The sequence below is a fragment of the Drosophila biarmipes genome, chromosome 2L (genome assembly GCF_025231255.1).
Source record: "Drosophila biarmipes strain raj3 chromosome 2L, RU_DBia_V1.1, whole genome shotgun sequence".
Lineage (NCBI taxonomy): Eukaryota > Metazoa > Arthropoda > Insecta > Diptera > Drosophilidae > Drosophila > Drosophila biarmipes.
This window is the reverse complement of record NC_066612.1, coordinates 16,338,495-16,353,684: the sequence shown is the minus strand read 5'-3', so window position 1 is coordinate 16,353,684 and position 15,190 is coordinate 16,338,495. Positions and strand designations below refer to the sequence as shown.

General features: G+C 42.5%; 1 protein-coding gene across 2 annotated transcripts in view; it reads right to left on the bottom strand.

Annotated features, from left to right (window-relative positions):
* Positions 1 to 15,190, bottom strand: part of LOC108034170 (insulin-like growth factor-binding protein complex acid labile subunit) — a 51,297-nt gene that overhangs the window by 16,565 nt on the left and 19,542 nt on the right. For both annotated transcript variants that reach the window (XM_017108977.3, XM_017108978.3), the window contains one exon: positions 12,757 to 12,777. The gene's annotated coding sequence lies outside the window, so the exon portion shown is untranslated. The remainder of the gene's footprint in view (positions 1 to 12,756; positions 12,778 to 15,190) is intronic.

The window sequence follows — 15,190 nt, the reverse complement described above, 5'->3', positions numbered from 1 at the left end:
CTTTCAGCGGGGCAGGCGACGTCGTCATCGTCTTGGCCGCGGTTTTCTTTCGGGGTGATGTTGAAAAGAAGAGGGGGCAGTGGATATATAGTCGCGGCACCTGTCCGGCTTTAGTTCCTACCTGGGCCTGGTCATGGTCGCAGCCACGGCTCCTTTTGTGCGCTTTGTTTGCCCTCTGATTGCATTTTTAACGCTTCACGCCGCGTGAGTGCATTGTTTTTGGCCGCCGTTCTTCTGCCTTCTGGCCCTAATTGAATTGCAAATGCACAGGCCGAAGAGCTACCAACTGCACGAGGCACAGGATTACGGCGTACTAATAGCGCGTTGATTGAATTAAAGGATCGCCTCAGATGTTGTTACTTCTCATCGTTTAACTTTTAATTATGCCCGCACCTGCTCTGCTTTTAATGCACTTTGTGTGTGCCTGGGGGCTTTAATTTTAAATGCACTTTAATGCCACTTGAGCCGAGAGCGGACACAATGCGGAGAATTTATTTTTATTCAATTGCCAGCAGGCCGCAAGAGTTTTAACAGGTAATTCCGTAAATGGTTTAAAATTTCGGTTTGCGGTGGAGCGAATGTCACTGGTTTTTGGCCACCGGAATGCTGGAAAACTTTCTCTGTTCCTACAAAACAAAGTAAAGTTGGACCTTTGGCGAAACTTTTCGATTTGTCAGCTTTGCCCTGGTAAAAGGCGCCAATTTGTCGATTACAAAGGAGTCCCGATCCCCAGTTGTGTCCATGAGTTCCCTTTGAGTTGCCGGGGCGAAACTTTCGCTGGCTTTAAATTTCGCAAAGCAAATTTCTCAATTAAACCGAAGTCGAGATTCTTGAAGAGCACTCCAGACTGTCTGCCGGCGAACAAAGGCCGCAGGGAGAAGCGAGGGCCAGGCCAGACCGAAGATGTTTCCATTTAAATTTATCATTTTTTAATGAGACTCTTAATTACAGACCGGGAAACCGAGGAGGCAGAGATGCCCCAACAACATGTTACAAATAATGCTACAACGCTAATTGTTTCCGCTTGTTCATTTGGCCACCGCTCCCCATAAAAACGTACATATACACACCGCCTCGTTGCGGCAGGTCCTGCAAAAGGACACAAAAGGAACCCACAGGCTAAGTCCTCTATCTCCTCGCCGCACATGCGACTGCCTCTTCATTAGACTCGTTTAATTTAACTTATTCGAGACGCCGAGCCACTCCAATTAAATCGCAGATTTAAGTTGGCTGCCTCTTGATGATCTGGAAACAGACGTAGGGGGACTTTGTCCCTGACAGATTTGTTAACTCAATTGACGTCGATTTGTGGATGGAAACTGTGCCGCAAGGACAATTGCAAAGGTCGAACGTGTTATGCCATCCGTAGGCACTTCTAAGCCAGATGATTTCTGGACTAAATTAAACCTTTTCGTGTCAAGGCCAAATCGGCAGATGAGTTGCTGATGGAAACTGGCAACTCCCTCTGGAAATTAAAATTAAAGGTGGTTTCTATACCAGTCCTCTTTCAATGATGAAAATAGAAGATGTTACAAGAATTAACTGATAAGAAAGGTCAAATTTGGTTAGTATTAATTGTTTTACTTAGAAACGAAGTGTTGATGGTGTTCAGGATTTAATGAAAAATCTCTTTATATCTAACGTTTTTCGAAGAACCCCGCCGCTCCATAGCAAGTGAAGTAAATTGACACCTTTCTGTTTCTACTGGATAACCATCACCTCTTCCGACTGTGACTCGTTAATGGAATTGACTTGTTTAAACTCCATCAAATCAGGGCCTGTCCTCTTGACCCCTTTCTGCGGCCCACTCAAATCGAATGAAGCTGTTCAATTTCATCGCCACACGTTTCAATATTTATTATTGCCTATTGACACTGAACAGGTCGATTGCCGAGAGTTGATGGCTCCTGGATGGAGTGGAGACCACGAGGCTCGAAAGCACAGCAAACACATGCGGAATTTTTACGATACCGGGCCAAAGGTTGGGAGTGCCTTTAGCAAACATATTATTGACATTTTATGGTTCGAAATTCATGGAAAAACAATCAAAAAGGGTGAGTGCCAACTCAACCCACTCACGACTGGGACGGGATCCTGTGAAAGCGAGATGGGGATGGGTGCTGGCGTTGGGCCACAAGTCGATTAACAGTTTGATTGAGTTTTCCCATATATCCGATGCGGTATTTGCGGTTGATGTGTTTAAAAGTCAATACAATGCGACACACACACGGACACACACGCACACACACTGACACACCGGAAAAGGGGGAAATCTTAATGGAAAAATGCCTCGTAAAAATGTTATGCGGCAAATATTTGAACGGCAAGAAAGCGGTTTGAGGTCCTGGCAATCGGAAAACGTAATTAAAAAGCCGCTCACTGACAGCCCGTTGGCAGAAGTTAAATGCGTCCGAGTGGCCTTCAGCTCTTGTTATAAATATTAAAAGACGACACAGTCCAAGGATCCTTGGCCTGCTTTCAGTGCCCGGGAACGGGCGAAGTAATACTTGCCATTGCAAAATGTTTGCTATTGATAAATTAGCGGAGGCATTCTCGGGAGCCACTGGGAAAGCGGAGCAGGAAAACATATTTTCTTTTCACGTCAATTCGAACAAAATGCCATAACTAGGCGAAGGGCAGTGGGAGGATGACAAAAAGCAGGTCATCATCGGTTCACTGAATCCGCTGCTTTTACCAGCTTTTCCCTGCTCTTCGGGCCGTCCTTCCGCAATTGATTGAAATAATAAGCCGGGACAGCGACTTGGGTAGCAAATTGATGAATGCAAATTCGGGGAAAACTCCCCGATACACCAAATAATGCTCGTTTAGTTTTAGGGGCTGGGGTGGCCAGAGTTGAATGAATTGATGAGCACTTTGACAGGCACTCGCAGTGGAACCGAATTGTGACAGACCGGGAATAAAGCGCGGGGACCCCGCGTCATTTATGGCATTTCTGACTGAATAAATTACGCCAAATAACATGATTAATGGCCCCACTTCAGCGGGAGAGTGTCGGCAAAAATACAGCAGTCAATGGCACTCGTGAGTGCTCGATAAGCACCGAAGATGAAGTAATTAATTTCCGTTTATTTTATAATTACTTTTGTGCGACTTAATATGAAGTGTATAATATAATACATATTTTTAACCGGATTGGGACTAAAAACGGGGTATGTCATTTCTTCTCTTTAATTAGTATAATTAAAGTATAGCATTATTTAGTTTTTACAGCTATCCTGATTTTTAACACATATTTTTAACATTTTTTTAAAATTATTTCAATAGTTAAACCAATCATTACATGTATTATGAATTTATCGAGTGGACCCAAACAATAACTTCATGCACTTAATCTCTGTTTTTTCCTTTGAGCGGAACTATCTTTTCAACCGCAGTGCACAAAAAATTAATCAACTCTAAGCCGGAGAACGGAATGCGGGCTTCAGGGAAAATCGTATTAATTAAGGCGAGGTTATGATTAAGCGCAGGACCCTTTCCTTCCGCATCCGCTGGCTTTGATAACTAATTTACACACATTTATTAGTCGTTGTGCAGCTGGACAGATAAGCCGAGGCTGAAGGCCTGGTAAATGGGGACTGCTAAATGGTATATGGCAATGGCGACTGGCAGCGCGTCGCTCTTACGCCATGTGGTGCCTGCGGTGCGCCAATAATGCTGGTGTCTGCTCTTCCACGTTTTCCCCACGCGAGTGTGTGCTGTGTCAAAGTGCGCATTTAAAGCTTTCGGGCTTAGATGCGAAATCCCCGCCGCCATTGTTCATCTCGCTTTGGGCTACTGCAATCTCAGATGCGCGATGGAATGGCAACAGCAACCGCACCCTTGAATTTCTCCCCCTTCTCATTTGGCCGTTTAAAGCGTCTTTAAACCGCTCAGCCGGATAAGTTTGTTGCTAGATGAAAATCCCAGAAACTGGGGGCGAAAGTGCTAACAGCATTGGCTCTAAACTACCCCATTAACTAGCTGCTCGTTTTAATTAAAAACTACATTTCTAGTCCTCGCTGTTTTCTTTTTTCCTCCATTTTCGCTGTGCAGATTCCTTGCTCCAAAATGCCCTGATATATGCGTGTAATTTCGTTTTATGACTCGCTCACACACTCACTTTATGAGATATGACCCCGGCGATGGGGTTGCTGTTCGCATAATGATTAAAAATTCAATTTAGTCGACGCTCGAAATGAAATTATTTATGGGATGCTTGGCGCACGAATGCGGGTCAGTGTGGGAGTGTGTGATATATGCGGCATAGTCGAAAAAACTCCCACGAAATTTAGATAAAAAACTATGAAATACTCATCGATACCAGATTAAACCCAATTTGTAGCTTATTATTTTCGAAATAGAAATTTTATAAACTCATTCTGTGTATTCTACATAAAGCTGCCAATTTTAATATAAATTTATCTATCTAGTGATTGGTTTTCGTTTTCCAAAATATCAATCAATGTATTAGCGTGGGAGTCTGCTTCTTAGAATTATCCCAATCAATCCAGGCGATGCTTTTTGTTATTAAAGAAATATAAGCTATAATTTAAATTTTAAAACTTTAAGCCATTGAAAATAAGTTATGGCTGTTTTCTAATTTTGTATTACCCACATTATTTCAAACTTTAAGCTTCTTGAACTCATTTTTCACCTGAAAATCTGCTGTGCCCTGGCAAATATTTTCTAATTAGCAAAAAGGGATGCCAGAGCCTTGGAGCCAAAAGCACGTGAGAAATCCTTGACGGAGGACTCGCTCGCTGTCTCGTTCTCCATCTCCGCTTTCGAGGACGAGACGGGACCTGTCTCTCTGTCCCTGTCACTGCCCATTTTCCGCTCGGCACTTTTCCAGTTTTCCGCCCTCCCCGCCCTTGCCGCTCCCCACCCTTTTAACGGCATTGTTTGCATGCTTTTCTTGCTTTCCGGCGTCGACGTAAACTCATATACTCAAAGTCTTACACTCGGGGGGCCTGCACTTCAGCTCATTCATCAGTCATTCAACGGCTAGGGGAACACTGCCAACCAAAACACAATCAAGGAGCCTCTCGCTCGCACCGAGGACGGCAGCATGTTTTTGCAATTTACCGATTTGCGCTGTAACCGAGTCAGACAGGACTTTTTTCGTGGCCCATTTCCCGGCTTTCCCCACCACAAACCCCTTTCAAGTCCTATCACCCCCGTCCCCGGCTCCGTGGCTCTCCATTTTCCGCTACTATTCTCGTTCGTTGTCATCATCAGTGCGCAATTCAAGCGGAATTTCGCAGAATTTACTTTGACGTCTGTGCATTGCGCATACGCCTCGTGGGCCGCTCTGTTTGCACAGGCGAAAGCGAAGGCAACCTCGCATTTGATTAGACATTAGGAGCCACTTGTCAGACTATCTAAATAATCTGTCAACTGTGCTTGTTTAGCTAAATAAATATTGCTGCGCTATTTTTGAACCCACATTGTAAATGTATCAAAAAGGATACAAGTTTCTACATTATTAGCTTATATTTGAAAAAAAAATAAATATTTGGGTGGTTCGGAGCCTAAATTGATAAGACTACATCTAAATAATCTATCAATTGCGATTGCTACACTAAATAAATCTTACTTTGCTACTTTTTAATCTGTATTGATTTAAGACTAGGAATATCTCCTATGTGTATTTGGGTGACTCGGCCAGCGATGGTGTATTTGATTAGGCATTAAGGGCCACTTGCCCAACCATCCGAATTAACTGTCAAGTGTGTATGATAAGATGTTTCTCTCCTGCTAATTATGTGTGATTTTCCATGTCAGGGAAGCCGCAGAGTCCCTGATTCGAATTTTCGTCTGCGGTTTTATGAGTCCCTCAATCAATTAGCCTCGAACGCATTAACGTTTCCTCTCTGTCAAATATTGGATATCCTTATTGGGCTTCGCTTTGATGTCACCGAGTCTTAAGCCACACGCACTGTTGAACGCTGGCAGAACCTGATTTTGTCTTCTGGTAATTGACAGTTAATATTTGTGAGTTGATAGAGCGAAAGAATTGGCTAAGTGCGGTGGAACCAATTTAAATGGTAGCACAAACGCAATTACCGGCCTCAAAGGCACATGACACATGTCCAACAATACCTTTGTGTGGGATGTGTTTCAAGTTAATACCCCTAATGTACTGTTCCCGGAAACCGAAAACGAGCAGCGAGAATTTATCTTCCAACGCAACAGTTTCTTCCGCCCTCGAACCCACACCATCACTGAGAAAAAAGGTCCTATATTTTTTTAACACATTTTTTGTACACAAAATAAAGCTACTTATGTTGTTGGTATTTTTTATGGGCTCTGAAATTCTTTTATAAATGTTGTGTGTCAATTTATCCGGTGGTTGCTATAAAAACTATTTGGTTTAAAGTGAACGCTGCTTTGGTTACGAAACAAAGAGTCAATTTTCCTCTGTGCTGCCACACGCATATGTGGGAGCTGGTTTTTTATAGATTAGGAGCTGGCCGTGATGGCCGAAGCAAGGAGCCCCATAAAGGCCCACTTGCCGGGCGTTGCCAGGACGAAAAGCCGAGATTGCCAGCCTCAGTCGCCGACTCAGTGTTTAAATGTTTCGAATTGCCGACAAGGGATTTGGCATCATGGCATTCACGCCCAGATAAGCGCCTGTAGTGGGTCTTATCTTTAAGGAAACTCGCATTTTGCCGCCCTGCCCCGTTTTCCGTGAGTGGTCGCCGAGATTTATTACAAGCCATTTTTCTCGCCCAGAACCCCGCAATTAAAGCCTCTTTCCCCCAGATTTTTCCCGCCTCCCCGCCACTCAAATAGTTAGGGGAATACTTTCGAGTTGTTTGGCCGTCGGCTTGGGTATGCAAATTATTTGCCTTTAATGTGTGTTGAGAACTCGCGCAAACTTGCTCTCAATTTAGTCATTAGGCTTTGGGCCAAAACTTTTGCTTTCTCTGCGAGTGTCGGGGAAAACAATTTTTATTTTCCGCCTTCCTTTTGCGCTGCGCGTATTAATGCAAGCAGTCAACTTAAAATATAATTAAGTCGAGCCCGAGCCTCCGATGACAAAGCAAACACATGGCCAAAGGAAAATGCCTCAGAGTGCAAGAAAATTCGCACAGTATGCGAAAGTGGAGAAAAATAAAAGAGCTCGGGTACAAAGGAACCGGCAGCATATGAGAGTCGGGAAAAAGGAAATGGGGTCGACTTTTGGATACCGACTGGGGGTATTTTGAATTTAATTACAGAGCAGCGAAAGGGGCTGTGAGAATAATAATTTATACGCAAGTTTGTAAGAGTCCGCCGTCCTTGGTGTAATTTCATCACTTTCCTTTATCCTCACAGAGCTTAGCTGTGCAGAAGAGTGCGAAGAACAAACGATGCCAAAGGCAGCGCGGAATAACTTTGCAGTTTAGTGAAGTGCGCGTCATGAGAGACATAATTATGCGATTTAACACTTTAGTGCCGGCAAAGTGGAACGGCCAGGCCCGCGGCATCCTCGTCCCCATCCTCGTCATCTCATCAGCCACATCCTGGGCTCCATGGTTTCCCCAGAACAAAGGAGCCTGCTGGCAACAAGAAAAGGAAATTTGTGCTAAAAGTGCACTTCCAGTCAAAGTGAAATGCGGATAACAGGAGCGACCGCAACCCGATTTAATGAAGCTGCAAATACAGGCGAAAGTCTCGTTGGCCAAACGAGGGGAATGGGTATGGATGTGGGGGTAGGAAAATAGGGAAATAGCGAAATAGGGGCCCAGTCAATGCAAACTGATTGCAGAAAATGCCTCATTTACCGGGAAATCAAATCGCCTCCTTTCTAAGTGGATAAGCACACAAATGATGGCAAATAGCCATGAATGCGAATGCATGCCGAGGGAAAGCCACTCCGATGACCTGGCCGAAACGCTAAACGAATGAGCGAAATTGAATGAAAATTATGCTGCCACTCGACTCACTGGGCTCTGGGCCTTCTCCGTGCCTTCTGCTAGATGAAATATAATTTTATAAAATAACTTGGCCCTTTTTTCAGATCAGTGAGCCTTCTCCCCAGCCCTCAGTGCCCGACTCCCGGCCAAACAGGGCAGGAAAATTTCTTTGCTAAACAAAATTGAATTGTATTCCGACTGACGCCGGGCCCCAAGGCCCTGTTTTGTTTAGTCTCTTTTTATTTTTCGGCAACCAAATGAAATGGACGCATTTCAAACGGAATTCGTGAACAGCTCTTTAAGTCAGCAGGTTGGGAAAACAGTTGGTTATTTAAGGTTGTATTTAATTTTAGATTTCACTGATATAAATGTTATTCAAGGTATAAAAATTTGAAAATCAATTTTAAATATTTTCAAAAAGTTCGAAGAGATCCTAACAATACAATAAAATGGTAATTCGATATAAACAAACTTTTACGCTCGCACAAAAAAAATGCCATATAGGGGGAGCGGAGGAAAGGACCTGAAATGTTTACAAATTTTCATGGGCCAACCAGAATCACCGCAGGCATCGTAAAAATGAACATTTGAAGAGCCGAAAGATGTTGAAATGTGCAAACATAAAACTGCCACCAATTGATTGAGATGTAATCAAAAAGGCGACCCAAACAAAAAGCAGAGGAATGAGCCTTTTTTTCCCAGAAAAGCGTCAAATGTGGAAGGGCATAAAAATCATTGCCCGAACGCAAAAGGAACGAAAAATCAAATTACGCATACGCAGTGCAGACCGAAAGGGAATGCCCATGCTGGCTTTTCCGGCTGAAACCTCGTTTCGTTATGGAAATTCGCCGGGAAAGCATATGCGGCAACTTACTAATGCTAACTGGGGTTAAATGTGACTGCCTCTGGGCCACATACATCAACGCAAACATAAATTACTCGCCATATATGCGCATGACTAATTTGCGACTCATGTCTGGCCTTTGATGCCGCCGCCCGCAAAGTTTCAGCATTCATATTTTATTAGCCACAAGTCAGTAAGTTTGTGTTCTAAACAATTTATTAATCAAATGGCCCAGCCAACTATGTATGCTGTGGGCCAAAAAAGCAGGCCAAGGAATCGTCACAAGAGGCGAATCCGAATCTGACACCGAAACCAAAACCAGAGAGTCCAGTCATCTCCGACTAGTGTGTATATATAATTTATGTGCCCTGTGTGTGTGACAAATTGTGTGCCGGAGGCCAACTTTCGCATTTTCCTGTTTGTCTTTCTGCCCTCCCAGGGATATTGCCCCGAACAGAGATGTCATGACATAGGAGTCAAAAGCGGCTGGCATTGGTAAACATTTCATCGAAGACTAGCTAGGCACTGCAATCGGAAAAAAGTGTTTGAAAAATATTTAAAAAATATGGGGATCATGATAACAAACATTAACATGATAAAATGCGATTAAAAGTTCAAAATGGTTTACAATTTCGAGATACCAACATCTTTATTTTATTGAAATATTACCATTTCAATTACAAAATAAATAGAGTGTTGGTCATTTTCAACATTTTAGTACTTTACAGAATCATAATTATAAGTATTCAACAAAATATAAAAAAGGCCCCGTGACATTATTTTCAAAACTTTCAGGTCAGCATTTAATTTTTTAACATAATTTATATAAGTAATAAGTCAAAAATGTCTTTGAAAAAACAATTACAAAAATTGCAGGTAGATTTTCGATATAATTTTTATAGTTTAAGAAAATCGCTACTTTTACAACACTGCCCTGAGAAAACAATTCGAGCACGGCGTCTGCCGTCCTTTCCCCCACCCTGCTCCCATCACTTTCATCCGGCCAACCGCTCGTCATCTTGTCTGGATCCCCCGCAAAAGTGTTACAAATTTATGACATTTTCTTTTTGCATTCGTCGACCCTTTAAAGCAGCTCGCACCCAATGGCTAAATCCAAAGCCAAACAGCTTCGAAAAAGGTCAACAGAATACTCGAGGTTAGAGACGCTGGCCGAAAAAAAGCAAAAAAAGGAAGTAGTAAAAATGTTGTTTTCTTCTTCGTTTTACGGTTTTGGGTTGGACATTTACAAAAAATCCCGAAAAGAAAAGCGCTGGGGAGAGTGGAAAACTGTAATGGGAGGGAACGAAACCAAGACACTAATGTCGCTCATCTTTTATTAATATTTCTTTGAGATTTTTATGCTGCAGTTTTCTTGCCGCAGGGCGAGCCAAATCTTGGGGTCTAGCAGACAGTTGAATGAACTACTAGAAAAAATCCCCCAAAGTAGAACAAATAAACAAATATCATATTTCAAGAACTTGCCAACTTTTAAATGAATTTTATACACCCACGTGACTTCCTTTCACCCGCATTTTCCACGCATTTTGGTGCGCTGGAAATCAATAAGCTTTATATTTCCCCTTCAAGTGACATAAAGCACTCGCCAAACCGGAGGAGGATAAACCCTCAGGCACTTGATTTGTTACATAAGGCGTGTTGCTTACTTTTACTGTCATACTTTCTTTTATGCTGAAAATTTCTCCGCAGGAATTTCTCCCCAAGTCATGTCTGCGATGACTTCCTCCCCTTCTTCCCGGCTGCCCTGAAAGTGATTTAGCGGAAATTGTTTTTTAATGTGGCAGACATTCTTAAACTATTTAACCTGATGTGGCAGAGTCACTCGCACTGAGGCAAAAAAAACGTGCTCACCATTTATCAATGGATAATCAATAGACCTTAAACCGTTTTTCCCTTTTTTCGGGTTCTGTGTGTGCCTGGGGTACATTTTATACTTTGCCTGACAGAATTCAGGGCTGTGGGCCCAAAATAACTGCGTGGCATGCGATAAAGCTCAGGTACGTATACATTTCGAGCAGAGGCATACACTTTCCCCACGAGTTTTCCCATGTCCGCACTTTTGCTAAACATCCGCTGCAGCATTTCGACATTGCGGATTACAATAAAAGCGTTTTTACTCGTCGGCATGACTGGCAGACGAGAGCTGAGAGTGACTGACAGATAGGTGAAAGTTGAAAGGGGACGAGTGCATAGTCCCCGACATTCATTAGCAATTGGCACGATGTCGTTACATGTCAACTCGCCGTTTAGCCTCAGTATTGATTTTGCCGCCAAAATATTAATATTTGTTTTTGCAGCACACGATTGTGTGCAATTTGCCAGGCTGCCTAAACAGTTTATTCGTTACAGCACTGGCAAATATTGAAGCGAAATTCCGCAATTTTATGCAAGCCCATCTCAGCTGGGGGCAATTTCATTTTAAATTTAATTTGCCCAAGTGAAAATTATTAATTTGTGCACATGGCCCGGCTGCGTGTAAAATCCTCTGCACTTTGCACAGCCATAAACTTGGGCAAATAACTTAGTAATCATCGTCAGCAGCACTTGCAGGATCATCAGCATTTTGCCAGGGCATTATAATTACATAAAGATGCGCCTTTTGTGGCTGTGCATGTGCCTCTGCTCTTTACGCAGGAATAAAAAAAAAATAAAAGTAAAAGGACTCGTCGGCAGTGAAAAGGCGCAGACAGCATACCTTTTCCTCCTGTTTATGACAGCTCCCACTCAGCACACGCCGATGTGTGTATGTGCGGGGAAAACACTTGCAAGTTTTACGATTTTCAAATGATGTACGTACAAATTCATAGAATTTTATATTTAACAGCGCCCAAAAGCAGGCAGCTCTGTGAGCTGGTGTAACTCGTTTTTAGTTGTTTAGCCCGTTTTCCGGGAAAACCCTGTCTGCAGCAGGCAGTCATTTTTCATTATTTGCAGCGCAGTTTTCCGCACATTCGCATTAATCAAACATTGGCGGTGGAAAAACTGGCAAACAAACATTGAAATATGGCTGAATTTTGGATGCCATTGCGTTTTTGGCTGTGGGCAATTGGAAACTGTTGCACAACTCATTTGTTGATCCTGTGTCTTTGCAAACACAATATTGGAGAAATATTATGGACTTTTTTTCCCATTGGTCGGCCATCAACCAGCATGACAAGCTCATTATAATCGAATGACGATGCCACGAAAAACTTTTTAATTTAGTTAGGAAAGAAAGTAATACACAAAGTAAAAGCCATCATCATCGACAGAAGACTTTTCCGGCTGGCTGCAAATGTATTCGTGTAGGGAAAACTTTTTCCTGCCTACTTTTCCGCACATTCACTGGGCCAATAAATGCAAATTTGTATAATTTGATTTCGTTACAATTCCCAGGAACCACGGGAAACGCTACCTTTTTGTTCTGTCTTCACTGCCCCAAAGAAATTTCATTATTTTTCTTTATAGCCGCAAAATTAATCAAGTAAAAACACAGAGCCGGGCGAAAATGGATTTTAGAAAATGTTTGCTCAAATGGCATATTTCCATTTCGCAACAAATTTCAAGCGGAGCAGCAGGCGTTTATGGAATTTTATGTTCCATTTTATGGGGCCATCAAAAAGTGTGTTCAATTTCATAAATTGAAGAATAATTGCGACAACAGTGGATCGGAGCGCAAAGGTGGGGGAAAATCTTTGCTGATTATTGGCACTAATTGGTCTTTGGCTTGAACAGCCAAGAAACTCAATTAAGCTGCTAATTAAACGCGCTGGGTTTATCAAGCTGAAAAATGCGTAAATTAGAACTCAAATTGAAGCCTGGTTTCCTGGCAAGAAAGGAAAATGCCGAACAATTTCAACAGAAAATGGAGGAAAGTAAAAAGCAATAAGGCGATTAAGAGCCTATTAAGTCTTAATATAATTAAGTGATAAGCGCTAATCATATTGAGTTAATTTGACATCACAATAACTGCTGGCCCCTTACCGCGATTTTTTGTCGTTTCCAGACACTCACCTTTGCTATAGTTACGGTGTCCTGCAAGAAAAGAAAGGAAAAACACTCATTAGTACACTTTTCCAGGCCAAGTTGGTTTATGTTTTAATTAGCCAGAGAGCCCTACATGCATGTAATTCGTAAATATCAAAGTAAGCCCCCTTGGCCAATGCTCAAGTGTCGTGTGAGGGAGCTTGGGATTAAAACATGTATATTCTGAGGCCACTGAGAGTGGCTTCACCTTGGCAGCGCCTCGAATTCAATGGCAAATGTCAACCTTTTCAGCTGCACAACCTTTGGCAAACACACCAGCGCACGGAGCGCCCCGGGGAAAGTGTCATTGAGTGAGTGGCAAATTTATAAAGAAACATTAGTTCCAATGACACACGAGCTGCGGAAATAGCTCCATAGCTAATGCTAGTGGGAAATCGGTTTGCAATGAAAAGAGTTCTTACATTTAACATTGAAAAATATAAATTAAAGTGTTTACCTTAGAGAAGAATTATAGGAAAGTATTTTGTAGTATCTTAATTTCATTGTAAAAATATATTTTTAGGTGTACTTGACTAGGGAGCACTTGTGAAACCATCAAGCCAAAGTTGGGGTGCCACAGAAATCAATTAAAAATTAAAAATTAAAAATGAAGCAAGAGCGTTTGAAATGAATTTCCACTAAGAATATATTGGTGCACACTTTAGACCCTTTGATAAATGATTGTAAAATCCTGTTGGTTTTTGTGGCACTCTTAATAGCTTTAATTTTTTCCATGCAATACAAAACCACGCCATTTATCATGCACGAGGGCAGAATTAGCCATGAGACCACTGTGGGCGTGGCACTCGCTCGGCACCGCCGCCAGAGGGCGTTCCGGTGAAAATGGCCTGCACTGAAACTAAAACGCAGCTGAAACACGGGGTTCAAATGGCATGACAGCGACATTGACGCGTCGAGAATGAGCCCGTGGCCAAAAGAATTTAAACGCCAGCTGGGAGAAGGCCAGAAGAGGGTGTGGCTGGCCGTTAAGATTTATGCTGACGCCTCTGGCTGAGGTCAGAGCCAACGCTGTCAGACAAAATGCAATTGGGTTTTAATGCAACTGCAAATGCAGCAGGCATTCCATTAAAATTATGAACGGCATCAAAATGCTGCCGCTACACAAACTATCGCTAAGCAGGAAGGAGGAGGGGCGTTTAATTTTTATTGGACGCTGCACTGCACCGGGGAAATTCAATTAGTTAGCCAGGATTCTGGGCCGAGAGCTCGAGGAGAGAATCAAGCCAAGCTGCCGGGAGTTAATCAGTTTTGCTAACTTCATTTGAGCATCTAACGGCAGGAAACTTTTGTGCAAGGTGGGAAGCTTCCTGCTGATGAAGTTGGCTTTAAGCTTACTCCCTGCCAGCCAATTACACGCACTGCAATCCTTTAGAAAAGTTTTCCCACTACACGTACTAATTCCTGTGTTTGCTGGATAGTGCTGGCACAGGGAGATTGGTTACAGAAGCTAAATGAAGTATTTCCGAACGAATTAATACCTAAGCAGCTAAATGCATGTATTTTTGACCGTCATTCAATCAAATTCAATAATATCTTAGCAATATTTTTAATTGAGAAGGTGAAATTTAATTTGATATATATTGAATATATTTAAGTATGAAATTAATCAAAAAAGCTTAGAGAAAATAGTAAATAAATTTGGAAATTAGTCTCCCTCGGTTTTCAATTAAACCCTAAGCTATATCTAAGAATTCCTTAAGCATTTCCCTATTTTGACCCGGCTGTGTTACAGCTGGGTTGCCAACACAGTTGCAATCCCTCCTGAGGCGGACTAAAAGTTGGCTAGACAAATGTTGCACTTGCATATCCTGCCCGTGCTGGAGGAGATTTATGGCCAGGACAAAAGAGGAATTAAAAGCCAACTCTGGAGCTCACATTAACCCACATTTCGATGGGGATTTATGGCTGGCCAAATAAGTTCGGAAATAAGCCGAGTGAAACGCATGTTCGATTAGATGTCACAGATATGCATTCATAACTTATTCAGCTGGCCATCCGATCAACAAGCACATAAATGTCACAGTACAAATATTTAGCTGTTACAAATTGAATCCATCACTGGCTTTTGTCAGTAGGATTTGCCTCGGTTGCAAATTCCGAATCAACATGGCAGCAGGTGCTGCAACTTTTATGAGCCTCGTTTTTGGGTCACTTATTGGGCGTCAATCAAATGCGGGTACTTGACCCCCAATCAATTTGCCCATAAATCAGCACTCTCTGCGCAGTCTAAACAATTACAAAACAATTAAATTGTCACTCCGCGCCGTGAAGAACAAACATAGTCAGGCTTTGTGGCGGGAAATGTGGGGCAGAAGGAAAAGCGCTATCTGTTTGGTTCCTTTCCACTCGGAGCTCTTCCTTTTCCCTCTTGGACATCCGACTGCTGCTCAGTCAACACGTT